Raw genomic sequence first — 16,729 nt, forward strand, 5'->3', positions numbered from 1 at the left:
TATACAAACGACTTTATTTTGTGAAAGAATGTAAAATGTATGAGCAACTTTATTTTGTAAAAGAATGAAATAAATATACTTTATTTTGTTAAAGAATGAAATGAAAAAGGAATTTCTCAAGAAAAGGAATTTCACAATACTGTTGTGATACTCTCTGAATTTCGTAATCTAGGACTTTCACAAGTTTTTAATAATTTCACAATACTTCGTGCGATATTCCTTGACAATTTTGCAAAGTAAAAGATTTTTGCAACACTTAAAGGATTTTCGCAACGTGACTTGTGATACTCCTCACTAGTTTCTAAAGTTTTTTAGAATTTCAACTTTAGCATTGTGACCTGCAAAAATCGAAACTTCTCAGCTGCAAGGGCTAAAAGCGTTACAAAAAAATTGAGAACCAGAGAAATTGTCCATTTGATGAATTTGGTAAATTGTGAGGTATTTTGAAAAACACATCAAATTTGCTGGACAATACAATCATTTTCTCAACAATCAAACCAATCTTGCCTGGTTCCCAAGTGAACAAGGTCAAGGCAGTTTTGGAAAATAACAAGGAGAGAGATTTTGACAATTCACATCCATCTGGGACAAGTATGGTGGGCATTTTTTTTTCTGGATCTGGTTTGGAATTGGTTAAGCAAATAAAATCACTGGTAGCTTGGAGTTGGGTAGTCGCAACCCGTTTTGCCTTTTCTCACATAAAAAAAATGAATGGTGTCAATCCATTTCAGCAGATCCAGTACATGGACCCTAACTTTATCTGGAACCTTATTATCTGCATTGGATCTAGAATAAGAAGTGGATCCGTTTCTTCAAATTGGATAGTGTTCCTATACCCAACTGGTTTTCATCTCTAGTAGGCACATTGTATGTCATCCCACTTGTGGTGATTGGTCAAGTGGATGAAATATGGCTTGATGATGATAACGATGATGGTTGTAGATGGCATACTGGCATAGTGATGTACATCCTAAAGATAATAAGAAAATTCTACTTTATTCTACTCCTAAACTCAAAAGAAAACAGAAAAATAATGAAAATTGCAAGAACGTTAAGAGAAAATAACAAGTTTAGCCATCCAACTCCTAATTCTTCACATAACAAGTATTTTATAGAAAAATAAAACTCTATCTCTATAATGGATCTTAGATAAGATCCAAATACCAAAGCAAACCCAAAACAAAAATCTAAACCCTAAATAAGATCTATAGATCCAATTGAATCCTGAATCCAATTGAATCCTGGATCCGATTCCAGATCCACGATTGCGTCACATAGTTACAGCTATCGCCACATCTTTAAGAACCTTGTGCATTTTTGTGAGATTTTCAAAGGCCATGAAACTCCCCAAAAGTAATGAAAGATTTTAAAAGTCTCACTTTTTTCAATATATTGTGATATATGATGACTTTATATTTTTAGTAATTTGTGCAAGTGTTTTATATGTTTTCTTATATTTTTAATTATAATTATACTAAGATTATCTAAAAAAAACAATAACTTTCATTTTATCAGTGGATTTTTCCCTTCCAAGAAAAATCCCAAAAAATGTATTTGTGACCATGATGCACATGCATTGTCTACAAAATTTAACATGCACTTAATTATATATAGCACACTGACACATGGCTAAGAAACATACTCGTCAGTTGCCTACCTTAAGCATAACGTAAACATGAACTTAACAAGTTAACCTGCCTAAACAAGTCAAATTAAATTATATTTGGTGTGTGGGTGGAAGGAGGGCACCCAATGAGTTTTTTTTATGACAGGGAACCCTCGCCGAAGTGAGGGAAAACCGCCGGTGGCACTCCATCCATGACCATATGAAAAAATCAGGTGCAATATGATTGCACAGATATTTGTGCATTAAGCCCCTGATCACCCTCCATCTTCGAGACCAGGCCTGTCAGGTGTGGAGCCCAAGCTAGACCTGATGGATGGTGATCAGGTGCTTAATTGCACAATTTCATATTGGCCCCCATCCTCTCTCCCATGATCAGGGTCGGTTTCGGCTCAGTCCAAACCGATTTGTAGGTTATTTTTTAATAAAATTAATACAATAATTCTTAGAATACCAAAAAATGAATTAAATAAAAAATATATAATTAATAACTAGTAATAGAGTTACTCATTCTTAAAATTAACAAAAATGAATTAATAAATGTAAGTTAATTTATACAAACTTTATATTATTAAAAAATTTAATAAATAACTCAGGCCCATCGGGCCGGGCTGGGCCGCACGAGCCCACTTATATAACGGGCCGGGTTTCTGCCCGGTACCTAACGGGCCCGAGCCTAAAATTATGGCCCAAACTCAGCACATGACAGTCTCCCAGTAAAAAGCGGAACCCCAAGATATCTAAAAGGTAGCTGGTCAATCTTCCATCCAAAAAGACGTCTAATATAGGCAATTCGAGCCGAAGAAAGATTAAAGGAAATAAAATGAAGATTTTTACTTACTAATAAGGAGGCCCAAAACACTCTCAAAAAATGGTCCATGTGATCTTTTTAAAATTAGCGACGGAGCTGCCTCTATTACTGAAATAAGAAATAAGAAGATAGCGGGTCCCCTTGACAAATGCCTCTATTACAGAAAAAGATATCACTTGGCTCACCATTAATCAACACCGCAAACGATGTAATGATCCTGGAAATCCAATCAGGGCTAAAACCAAAATAAATCAAAGACCTATGCAGGAATTCCCAATTGATATGATCATACGCCTTTACTAAATTCGACGTAAAAGAGGGTGATTTTCTTTTTAATAGCATCTAAAGAATGCACTATCTCATGAGCAATTAAAATACTTTCTTGAATGGATCGACCCTTCAAGAAGGCTCTCTGGTTTTTCGAGATGTAATCCATTGCAAGATAGTTATAATCCGATTAACCATAACCTAATTGGTAATAACCTTATAAATAACATTACATAAACTAATTGGTCAAAAAATCCTTTAACCTGTGGTGTGGGCACCCATCAACTTCGGGATAATGGATATTTGTGTGGCATTAATCCTTCGCAAAATTATATCACTAATAAAAGTTCTTAGGATGAAAACACGGTTTCAATATGTTGCCAAAATATTGTCTTGCTAACCTGTGATTAGGGTTGGGCAATGGGTCGGGCAGACCGGTGGGCCAACCCAATTCAGTTCACCATGGGGATGTGTTTGGGTCAAGGTTTTAGGTCCTGACCTATTAGCTACCAGTCAGTTGGGCTGGGCCTGGGTTGGTCAAGTTGACCCGATGTAAATGAGCCACCTAATTAATTTTTTAGTTGCCTGGTTACATAGTAACTTGGTAACTATTACTATTGACCTAATTAGTTTCAGTGATTATATAAGAAATAAAAAATAATTAGTTGGGTGCATTAATCTTTCGTTTAATTCTTTGCTTTTGATATTGCAAAAATTAATTTATGAACTTCTTTAAAAAATAACCTACTAATGGGTTTAGGTTGGACTGAATCGACTAACTGAACATTGGCCTATTGGTCCGGGTCTTCAAACCCGAGTTCGTTAAGAATGGGGTCAACACCAGCCCCATTAATAAATGGGCCGTGTCATCTCCTGGCCCAGCCATACTTAAAACTCGATATGGGCCAAGCTCTATACGGACCAAGGCCAGGCCCGGTATGATGCCCTCCCTCTACGTGTGATGAGTTGCCAAAAACATCCTTTGGTGGTATTATAATGTGATGTTGGGGCTGCCAATTCAACGCTCCCAAACATAGCCTTAATCACACCTAAAATTCTAAACCTAAATATCACAAAAATACAAATTTATTATAAACTCAAGTTTGACACGGGTCATCCAAACAGTTACCCTCCCTGTATCTACAGTCGTGTCCATGTGACATAGCTGGTGGTCTCGATACCAAGAGAGGATGATGTTACTATGCATACGTAAAGTCATTCTTTCAGTGGGTTGACCAATACTGCATCGAAAAAGTCAGCCAAACGACTTGACCAACCTTACCAAGTCAAACCAACGGGGGGCTCCGCATGGTTGGTAGGAGCGGTCAGTGCACGTCTCCCAGTAGTGAAACATTGCAGGTTCAAAACCCCAGTGGTACGTTGAATAATATCTGGTGGGGTCTGCCTAACCCCCAGTTTACCTTTAAAAAACAAAACCTTGCCAAGTCAACCAAATCTCGGGGTTTGCTTAGCATGGAGACCAAAGGCCCAAAGATGTGACAAGACTTGGTTAGGTTGTAAGGCTTTCTTTTTGTGTTAGCCAAGTCAAATCCAACTTTGTGATTGATCGGAAGGCTAGACGAGTCAGGGTTAGGTTTGCCACGCTATCTCTCGCCTGTCAACTCAATTGGGGTTTGCTTGCCGGTAGACTTGCAAGGTGAGGACAAGTACTGGTTAGGTTACACAGCAACGTCACATGGGCACGCTAGAATGTCATGAGATATGCTGTTTTCTTTATTATATAAATGGGATAGGTTCAACTGGTCCATTTGCCAAGGAACAACTGTTAGATTGCATTTTTCGATGAAAAAAATAAAATTTCATGAGCTTTGAAATTTATAAAGAATTTGATTATAAAAACATGCTCATAATCTGATGATTCAAAAGCCGATCCATCCATAGTAAACAAACTATATGGGTCACATCTAGGGGTGTCAACGGGTTGGGTTTACCCAGACCTGACCCATACAAAACCCTATAGGGTTCGGGTACGGTGATAAATAAGAGCACCCAATTAAGACCTAGGACCCAAAAGTCTTATTAGTACATAGATTCAGGTATAGTTTGTGAAATTTTATACCAGACCCAGGCCCAACCTGAGGACTTGCAACTTTTAAATGTAAAAATATTATTTTATCAGGTATGACCTGGGTCGGCTTCATGTAGTTCTTATAGAGTCTGGGTATGGTTTCTCTTATGGTAGGTCCAATTAGACCTAAGTCTGAACCCGATACCATACTCAAAAATCGGGATCAGGTTTGATTTCACTTGGATCCGAATCAAACCCAAACCGTTGACACCCAAATCTGCAAGTTGAAATTCTAAAAAACATATCTAAGAAATAAAAAATTTAGACTACCCATACTCTCCTCCAGTTAGGACGTAAAAGGAACCAATCACTCAGGAAGAAGTGCATCACTAATACCAACACAGGGCTCTGCGTGGTTGGTAGGAGCTATCAGGGCACATCTCTTTGTGGTGTTGCAGGTTCAGAACCCAGTGGTACGTTGAATAGTAATTGGTAGATGTTGGCGAAAACCAGCACAGAGAACAAAAACATACCGGAAGCCGCCATAGTCAATCCGGATGAAGCTTGCATAGACGCGGGTGCTCGATGTTCTCTTCAGTCTATCGATACCCACGATGAGCCTAGAACATCAGTAGGACCCTTGAACCCAACTGAGAGAGCGAGATCCTTGGTTGCACTCATCAAGCAACCATGCCTCTCTTTATAAATTGCAAAAGAAAGAGTGTAGGTTACATGCATAACATTCATGCATGTGAATCCTTCACATGCTCATATTGAATGCGAACTATTCACATTCAGGTAAACCCCTCCCTACTTATGCTTATCATTAAGTGCACCTTATGTTAAATCGGGTCACCTTCGGTTGTACCCGATCTGAAATATCTAAAATTCTCTCACTTGACCCATTGACATGAAAATGCACATAATCAAGATTTTTTTACTTAGATCTCGATTTAATTTTTAAGTGGGTTCAAATGTTATCTTGTATCACAAGAATGAATCATGTGAGTTATGGAGATGAACACCTCTATACGAGATGTCATATTTTTATGCACTATAATATTATTTATTTTCAATATTTTAGCATGTTAAGATTACCTTTATGAATAAGTTGGTCTTTAACCCTTTCTATTGATCTTCGAATATTGTTATTCTGCTATTCTCTTTATCCAAATAAGAGATAATACAGAATCAACAATGCCCAAAACTATAAAGAATCAAATTAGTTTAATAAATGTGAGAATAAAACATATTCATCCCTATTAAATGTTGAAAATATAATCTCAGTGCTGACCCTTTAATAAGGGGATCCACAATCATTTTTGTCATACCGATTGTATCAATGCACATTAAATGATTCTCAGTCTTTTCTTTAACAACGAAGTATTTTAACTCTATAAGTTGATACAAGGTAGAGCTCTTGTTGTTATTCGAGAATAACACAACTTCATTATCAATTTTTTTTCAGTGGTTTATCAATAGAGTTCAGAATCCCAAGACCTGTAATGAAGTTTCTTATCCAAGTGACCTCAGATGGAGTCTCGTATAGAGAAATAAATTTTGCCTTCATAGTATGAGTTGCAGATGTAGACTTTTTTCTGCTTCTCCATAAGACGACACCACATGCCAATAAGAAGATGTATCCAGTAGTAGACTTTTTACTATTGAGACATGCTCCTAAGTCTGCACCAGAGTATCTAATGACCTTTAGGTGGTCAACATTTTTATAGGTCAACATATAATCATTTGTTCCTTATAAATAGCGCACGACCTTCTTCATTGCCTTCCAGTGCGCAATCTGGATTAGATTGATATTTATCAAGCATTCACATAGTAAATAAGATATCCAATCGTGTGAATGTTTACGCATATTGTAAACTCCGAACCACAACTCATCCAAAATTGTGCTCTTTTATCTCAAATATTGCACTTACGCGATTTAAGGTCTCGTATAGTCCAGTGCACATAACTTACGAGAAATTCTTGCAATCACACAAGAAATTTTTGTCACTAAAGCACATCAATACATATTTTATTTTAAAAAATATCATGGACCTTACATATTTAGTGTGGTCCATTTGCTTGGAATTGATATTGGATCATCGTAATCAGATCAAGAAATGTGATTTCTTATGCTCGAATATTTATGAAAATTTTAAGTCATTGATTTTTAAGCCTTAAAAGATCTTTCTTATATATCGTAATCGAATAATCTAGGAGCCTATTTCTATAAAACCAAGCATCGCATACAAGACAATTGCTATATATGCCTTTTTATTATCATCTAGAGGATAATTCTTTAGGCTCAATTTATCTCCTTTTACTATAAGTGCTGATCCTGAAGAACATTTTTCTACTAATTTCTTTTAAAAACAATAAGAATATAGGATTTCTGAGAGAGGCTAAGGATGCCATTAGTTCTATTATGATAAATCTCAATTCTAAGAACATATGCGATCTTGCCCATGTCCTTTATATCAACATGAGAGGAAAAAAAATCTTTTGTCTAATGTAGCATACTCAAATCATTAATTACAAGAAGAATATCATCAACATATACAACCAGAATTATGAACTTATTGCCACTAGCTGTAAGGTATATACATTGATCAATAACATTTTTAGTAATTCTAAAGTTTAAAATTATTTGATTGAACTTTTTATACCACTGATGGGAAGCTTGTTTAAGTTCATAGATTGATTTCTTCAATTTGTAAGCTACACTGAAAGCATGAGGTTGTTGCATAAATACCTCCTCTTCCAGATCCTTATTTAGAAAATTTATTTTTATATCCATTTAATATAGTTCTAAATCAAAATGAGCTACGAGGGTCATAATTATTTTCAATAATTCCTTAGTTGAGACAAGAGAAAAAATCTCATTATAATCAATGCCCTCTATCTGTGTGAAACCTTTTGCAATGAGCTTAACCATGTACCTCTTTACTCGCCTTTTTGAGTTTGTTTTGGTCTTAAAAATCCACTTACAACCAACCTACCTTACTTTATCAGGTCGATATAGAAGATCTCATACTTATTGCAATCCTAAGAGCTTTATCCCACAAAGTCAAGAGAAGATTGAGTGATTCAACATCGCTCAAACAATTTTATTAATAGTAGAGTTTCTCCTTTCAGCTACATTATTCTAGTAAGTACCACCATATATAGAGTATTGAAGTACAATGTCTTCTTCTTTTAGAAATTACACAAATGATCATTCTTTTTGTCCAATCTCAATGAAACGACTATAATATTCGACACCTGTATTATACTTAACCACTTAAATAACTTTACTGGTTTGTTTCTCTACTTCTTTCTTAAAGTCTTTAAAAACTTGAAAGACTTCAGATTTCTTAAATAATAAATAGAAATAAACATACTGTGAGTAATAGTCTATAAATGTGATAAAATATTTTTGATCCGTGTAACACGAAAAAAAAAATCCTCAACATCCGAATGCACAATCTTTAATTTTTTATTATTGTGTTTAATATTTTTTTATATGTGTTGGACTGCTTAGTCTTTATGCAGTGAACACATGGTTCTGTATATGTGTGTGAAAATCTCTACAAAAAGAGATTGTGTGTAACACCACAATACAAGAAATACAAAGAGTGCACAAAGGCACAAAGGAGAACACTCACAAGTGCACGAAAGCACGGATACACATGCACAACCGCATGAAACAAAATGAACTTCAATTCATAAGTTCCCAAGAGGGGCTTTACAATATTGCATATGCACTCACAAAAAAGAATATGTTTACAAGGGCCACTAAGGCCTATTTATAATGCAAAAAGAAGCCACATGTGCAGCTCAATATGACTGTTGGAGCTGCACCCAACGGTCACATTTGTGACTGTTGGGGCAGCTCCAACAGCTATATGGAGCTGTCCCTTTCACAACAGTCAAAAAGAAAAAAAGTGTAAAAAGCAAAAGTAAATAAAAAAGAAAAAGTAAAAATGTTAGCTCATTAGGGTGGCTGACACCTATTGAGTAAAAGGACTGAAATACCCCTGATGGGTATTTCAATTTACAGTTAAAAGAGACATAATATTTTAACACTCCCCCTCAAACTTAAGGTGTCACGACCGAAAGTTTGCCAAGAAGGAAGTTAAATCTTGGAGAACACAGCGCCTTAGTGAAGAAGTCTGCCAATTGATATTCTGATGTAACATAAGGAAGGTCAATGGTTTTTCTTAAATATTCTTCACGAACATAGTGGCAGTCCATCTCGATATGCTTCGTGCGCTCATGAAATGTGTGATTTTTGGCAATGTAGATTGCACTTTTATTATCACAACATAGTTTTGTGGGCCCTTGAACTTGAATATTCATATCTTCCAACAAGTTGCGAATCTAAACAATCTCCATGGTAGTAGATGCCATGGCTCTATACTCAGCTTCGGTGGATGAAAGTGATACTTTTTGCTGCTTCTTGCATCTCCAAGAGATTAATGATTCACCTAAAAAAATACAGAAACCAGTGGTGGAGTGACGGTTATTTGTGTCACCTCCCCAATCAGAGTCAGTATAAGCAATTAAACTTAATTCAGACGTAGAAGATAGAAATACTCCTTTGTTTACTATACCCTTTATGTATCTGATGATGCGAAGGATGACGCTCATATGGACTGTAGTAGGTGCATGTTGAAATTGACTAGCAACATGTACTGCATGAGAAATATCAGACCTGGTAATGCTGAGATACGTTAGGGATCCAACCAGTTGCCGGTAAGGTGTGGGATCTTTTAAGAGAATCCCATCATCAATCTTCATCTTCGAACCTACTATTTCAGGAGTTTCGCAGACCTTGTCATCTGTGATTCCTGATCTATCAAGAATCTCACAAGCAAGTTTAGTTTGAGACAAAAAATAGCCCCTCTGAGAATAGGCAACCTCAATTCCCAAAAAATATGTCAGAAATCCTAAGTCTGACATTTCAAATTTTGAAGTCAAAATAGATTTAATGCTCTTGATTCCTTTGATATCATCATCTGTTATTAACATATCATCAACATATAACAATAATATAACAATCCCTGCATCAGATTTCTTAACAAACAATGCAGTGTCAGTATAGCATGAAGTGAAACCATTTTCAGTCATTACATTGTTAAACCTATCGTGCCAAGCCTTGGGTGCTTGTTTCAGTCCATAAAGAGCTTTACGAAGACGAAGAACTTTATTTTTAGGGATTTTCATACCAGGTGGAGCATCCATGTAAACTTCTTCATTAAGATCTCCATTTAAAAAGGCATTTTTGACATCCATTTGGTAAATATTCCATTTTCGAATTGAAGCAATGGTGATAAGACATCTGACAGTAACCATACGAGCTACTGGAGCAAATGTCTCTTCATAGTCAATCCCATATTCTTGACTGTACCCTTTAGCTACAAGACGAGCCTTATACCTTTCAAGAGAACCATCACTCTTAGTCTTGACCTTGAACACCCATCGACATCCTATAGTTTTCTTGCCATTGGGAAGAGATTGAAATTCCCAAGTGTTAGCTTTCTTAAGAGCTTTGAGTTCACTCTCCATGGCTTCTCTCCATTCAGTACATTGTTTAGCTTCTCCAAAATTTTTTGGTTCAAAATAAGAGTGAATGGCACTCAAACAAGCTCGATATTTAGGAGAGAAAGAATCAAAAGATACGAATCTAGAGGGAGTCCTTCTAGTTCTTTCAGTTCTCTTAGGATGAGAATCATGAGTGGAAATAGTCTCACTAGGTTCACTATATAGTTCAATAGCACTCCTAAAGGTGCTTTTATCTTTATGCGAATAAGTGATGGGTTCTCTAGATACATTTTCTTCTTGAGGGGTAGAAGGGTTAGAGTTATTGTTGATCACAACCATTCCATTTTCACTATTATATGTTGATTCATCATCACTAGAGATATCATCATCCTTAGATAAAAGGTCAAAAAGAAAGGAGTAATCGGCATTTTCTAAATGAGATTCATTTTTTTCAAAACCACTATCATTTTCCAAAAAAGTTACATTCCTTGAAACATATAATTTATCATTCTTAGAGTCATAACATCGAAATCCTTTTTGAGTTTCCGAATAGCAAAGGAAAGCACAAGGAATGGCTTTTGGTGAGAGTTTATCATTTTTATCGGTAAGAACAAAGCACTTACAACAAAAAACTCTCAACCTATTATAATCAGGTTCTTTTTCATATAGAATCTTAAAGGGAGAAATTTTATCTAAATTTTTGGATGGAAGTCGGTTGATAAGATAGACGGAAGCAAGAGCCGCTTCGGCCCAAAAATTTTTAGGAATATTTTGGGAAATGAGAAGGGTTCTAGTGGTTTCAATGATATGCCTATGCTTTCTTTCGGCCAAACCATTTTGTTGTGGGGTCTTAGGACACGATCTTTGATGGACAATGCCACAATCCTCAAGATATTTCTTAAACTCATTAGAGAGATATTCATCTCCGGAATCGGTCCTAAATATCTTTAAATTACTATTAAATTGATTTTTAATCATCATATGATATATTTTAAAACATGAAAAAACTTCATGCTTATGTTTGAGAAAATGTATCCAACAATATCGTGAGAAATCATCTACAAAAATCACATAGTAAGCAAAACCACCTTTGGATATGACAGGTGCCGGTCCCCAAACATCCAAGTGAATAATTTCAAAAGGTTTAGTACTAAACATAGTTCTTGATTCAAAAGGTATACTTCTCATTTTTCCAAGAATACAATCATTACAAGATAAAGTATTTTTACAAAGATCTTTAACAAAATGTAGATAGGATAACTTGGTAATGTTGGGATGACCAAGTCTCTTGTGCCAAACATTTATGTCTTTATGTTGGGCCATATTACAAAAGGTGTTTTTAGGAATTTGAAGAAAGTCCACATAGTACAAGTCTCCTTTCCTAGAGCCTTCCCCAATCAATCTCCCGGACCGGTGATCCTGTATTAAACATTTATTAGATGAGAATTGAATGTTACACCCAAGGTCCGTGAGTTGAGAAACGGAAAGCAAGTTTAAATTTAATTTTGGTATAAGTCTAATTTTTGGAATAAAGAAGTTTTGGGTTTTAAAATTTCCAATTTCCTTAATTTCTAGAGAAGTACCATCCGCGGTCGAAACAAAAGAAGGTGACACATTTTTAGAATACTCGGAAAGAGATGAAATGTTTGGGGTCATATGAAAGGATGCACCCGAATCTAAGAGCCAAGAAGTTTTACCTGGAGGAGAAGAGGTGGATACGGCGGCACCGGAAATAGCTCCCTTTAGAAGAGGTTGAAGAGCCTCCACAATTTGATTGAGAGATAGAGCTTCTTTTGAAGATTCCTCTTTGGATGGTTGAGATGTAGTTGCCATTGCTAGAAGTTTCTTCCATTTTGGGCAAACCGGTTTGATATGACCCGGTTCTTTGCAAAAGTGACACGAGATTTTGCTATAATCTCTTCTTCATCCTTGATTTTGATTCTTAAAATGAGGAGGTCTATATGTTCTTAAATTGTTACCGGGTCTAGAAACGGCATTAACACCATCACATTCTTCTTGATTTGTGGACATTGCAAGCACACTAGGATTTTGCTTGCTAATGCCCATCCGGGTTTCCTCTCCACTTAATTTAGTTAAGACATCTTCAAGAGAAGGAGATGTAAAAGAGGATAGGAGAGAAGATCTTATTTGCTCAAACTCGGGCCTTAGCCCATTCAAAAAATTGAAGAATCGGTCTTCTTCAAATTGCTTATGACGAAGCTCTATGGCTTCTCCACTCCACTTGGGTTCAAGCATGGCAAACTCATCCCAAATTGAAGAGAGTTCCGTAAAATACTCTCTTATAGACATATCACCTTGAACAAGAGTTAACGCTCTCTTTTGAAGATAATACTTATGGGACAAGTCCCTAGAAGTATACATCTTCTCAAGATACTCCCACGCTTGAGAAGCCTTTTTAAACTTTATAATGTTGGCATTAATCCTTGTCTCAACGGAAGAGAAAATCCAAGACAAGATCTTAAAATTCTTCATTTTCCATTGCTCATGTTTCCTACTATATTCCTCAAGAGAATTACTTCTTTCATCTCCCTCAAGGATTTTGATTTCTCCTTCTTTAACCAAAGTAATTTTAGGCTCGGGTTCCGGAATCGAGCCTTGAATGTAACCCCAAAGCCCTTTCCCTTTGATGTGAGCTTCCATATTTCCGGCCCACACATGATAATTTGAGCCATTTAGCTTGAAACCAAGAGAAAAATGAGAGTCTTTCTCACCCATTAGAGAGGAAAGAAGAGAGAAAAGAATACGTACCACAATAAGATTTTAAATCTTTCTTGTTGTAGTAATCTTCTAAAATATTGAATGAAGAAGAACCTCCACTTCAATCACCAAAAAGTTGAAGGCACGTTTTTCGAGGCACTTGATATTGAGAAGAATCACACCAATTTCTTTCTCCAAACAACCATGCTCTGATACCATGTGAAAATCTCTACAAAAAGAGATTGTGTGTAACACCACAATACAAGAAATACAAAGAATGCACAAAGGCACAAAGGAGAACACTCACAAGTGCACGAAGGCACGGATACACATGCACAACAGCATGAAACAAAATGAACTTCAATTCATAAGTTCCCAAGAGGGGCTTTACAATATTGCATATGCACTCACAAAAAAGAATATGTTTACAAGGGCCACTAAGGCCTATTTATAATGCAAAAAGAAGTCACATGTGCAGCTCAATATGACTGTTGGAGCTGCACCCAACGGTCACATTTGTGACTGTTGGGGCAGCTCCAACGGCTATATGGAGCTGTCCCTTTCATAACAGTCAAAAAGAAAAAAAAGTGTAAAAAGCAAAAGTAAATAAAAAAGAAAAAGTAAATAAAAAAGAAAAAGTAAAAATGTTAGCTCATTAGGGTGGCTGACACCTATTGAGTAAAATGACTGAAATACCCTTGATGGGTATTTCAATTTACAGTTAAAAGAGACATAATATTTTAACAATGTGAAATCAAGTTATCCAAAAATTCTTTCTTTCACAAGTCTTTTTACATATGCATCTTTTCGAAGTTTCAGTTTTTTTACTTAAGCATCTTTCCAAAGAGTAAATGCAAAAATCTTATATGAATGTATTTGCTTATCCAAACAAGAAGAAAAGTATAATATGACAAATTTTGGCTACTTTTAAAGTTATAATCTATACTCACCACTGAGGTGATATATCCCATGTTGTAAGCGGTGTCCTGTACCAAGCTGAAGGCCTAGGTTTGAATCCTTCAATCACATGTGGCTTAAGAGATATCTGGTAGGAGTCTGTCTAACCCCAACTTTATAATATGGACTTGTATCTATTTAGTTCGAATCTCAAGCATACATCGTACTCTTATGCCAAGAATAAATCCAATATACCCATGTTTAGACCCATTAGATTAAGTACAAACAATTTAATCACTAAAACAAGACTTACTATGCCCTTAACACCACCTAATACTTGATCCTAACAAACAACAAACCAATAGGATCCAAATCTATGTGAATAATTCAAATAAAAAATTAGGTATCCTCTCCGGTTTCAATCCAATGAGTGGTTTATTCCGGGGCTTAAGAAAAAGGTTAAAGAAAATAAAATCTGAAAGAAAAAAATTAAACAATTGAGGGTTGTTAAGAATCCTAATTTTTTTACCACCGTGGGGTTGTGAAGGTGTTGAGTTGAAGACCTCAGCAAACGGGTGTATGTAGCTTTCGACACGGTGGTCATATGGGGGGCGCGGTTGTTTTCGCTTTGGCAACGATTCCTAGTGATAAAAAAGAAAAATGGAAAAACCTATTTTTTTTTAATCCTTCAAAATCAAAATCCCTAGTCATTTCAAGAGAGAGAGAGAGAGAGAGAGAGAGAGAGAGAGCTGGAAAGGGACCCCACGGTAGGTACCAATGTTGTCAGTATCGGTCCTTATTGGCAGAAAATCAATATGATTCACCCATGAATCGGCTATTTTTAATAAATGTAAAAAATATTTAAAAAATAAATTTTTTTATTTTTAATAGCTTTAGCATGTGTCAGGTAAATTATTGACACGTAATATTTTTATTATTTTTTTGTTGATTCAGAACGATCATGTTGGTTGATTCACCTAAATCGCTGGCCAAACGATACAGGACTGATACCGATACTGACAACATTGGTAGGTACCCTTGTCCAACCAGCTGCTTATATTATTTTATTTTATGATAGCGAGAAACCATCACCATGCAACACCCAGATTGGGGCCCATGACCACCCTGCCATACATGGCTCACCTTTGAAAGCTACGAACATTCCTGTCTTCATCTCAGCACCACAACATTTGGTGATAGCTGCATTTTTTTTATTTGATATCTTGATCTTTTGTTGCCGATGATGATGACTGATGCCCATAAGGAAGCTCGCGTGAAGAACGTCTAAAGTCTTCTTAATTTGTACGTAAGGCTTATATGCATTCAGACTTCCAGACGTGCAGGTTGGGTGATTCCTGAAAAAGAGACTCGTAGGATGGGGTTGAGACGTTTTGGTACCTTTCAGTTTTTCTTAATTCAAAAGAGAAGGGCGATCGGTTGAAAAGGAGGGGTTGCTATATGCGTGTTCATTATTTCTGCCGGGTTGTTCTCGCGTGCTGAGAGAAGAAGGAAAAACAACAAAAAGGGAAGGCTGCTGGCAGTCTTTTTTGCCATGGATTTCTTCCTCTCGTGTAGTTTTTTCTTTCTTACGACTCTCTCTCATACATTTTTTTGCAAATCCAACCCATGGGGGCGGGGTAAGTTCACTGAGTTTTACACTGCTAGAACAGTGATCTTAAGTACAGCAAGCAGAGCCCGGCGCGGTTAGGTCTCTGATCCTAAGGGCTATTTCTGGGTGTAAATATAAAAAAAAAAACCTGCAGATGCATTCGGCATGATCCCTTTTCAAGGAATCAATCATTGGATTATGTATTTTCCATGAAAAAGTGTGATTTTTAGATGCTTAAATATTTATGAAAAGTTTGCGCAGATGATTTTAAAGCCTTAGTATGCATCTTAATCATCTTAATCAGATGATCAAAGAGTCTATTTATATCAAATCAAGCATAGATCACAACTGTACGGTAAAATTTAAGAACAAAATAAAAAAAACCATGAAAATATGGGTTCACGGTTTACATATTTTCAGTTAACATACTCTCTCTCTCTCTCTCTCTCTCTCTCTCTCTATATATATATATATATATATATATATATATATATATATATATATATATATATATATATATATATATATATATATATATATATATATATATATATATATAGAGAGAGAGAGAGAGAGAGAGAGAGAGAGAGAGAGAGAGAGAGAGTAGCCCGTAACAGTGGATGGGCTTCTCGTTGAAAGATGCGATGCTCGTTCATCAATTTTATAAGATTTATGGTCATTAGCGGAGGTCACACAGTCACGATCGATGCTAATGACTTGGGTGAAAAGCATGAATTAGTGGCAGTCTTGACTGCTGCTAATTCCTGTTGTAAGTTAAAAAAAATGTCACCCCTGATTTGCACAGGATCAGTGGTGGAGAAGCATATGAAAAACTGGCTTCACTTTTCCAATGCTTAAGCATTTCATCTATCAAACCTCATATATTTATTTTTTATAGTATATTTAGTAAGAAATATGTTTTACAAGAAGACTTTACGGCATAATTACATGTTTTTTAAAACTTAAAAAATTGGTGTCTCACAAAACATTTAAAACTTTAAAATATAAAGTAGTGTAGATCAGTGTTGTGAGAGGCGTACGCCTCAGTACTTGAAGCGTATGCCTCACAGGCGAGGCACACGCTCAAGGTACTGAGGCGCACCCTCAGTACCTCAAGCGTTCTGGAATTGCTTTAAATACATAATTATCTAAAATAATTTCAAATATAACACTGTTTGGATTGCCCTCACTATGATTTCAGCTAAAAGTTTGATGCAAGTTTCAATAGCATTAATAGCTCCCGATCAATTG

The sequence above is a fragment of the Nuphar pumila genome, chromosome 4, assembly GCF_984573655.1.
Source record: "Nuphar pumila chromosome 4, dmNupPumi1.hap1.1, whole genome shotgun sequence".
Classification (NCBI taxonomy): domain Eukaryota; kingdom Viridiplantae; phylum Streptophyta; class Magnoliopsida; order Nymphaeales; family Nymphaeaceae; genus Nuphar; species Nuphar pumila.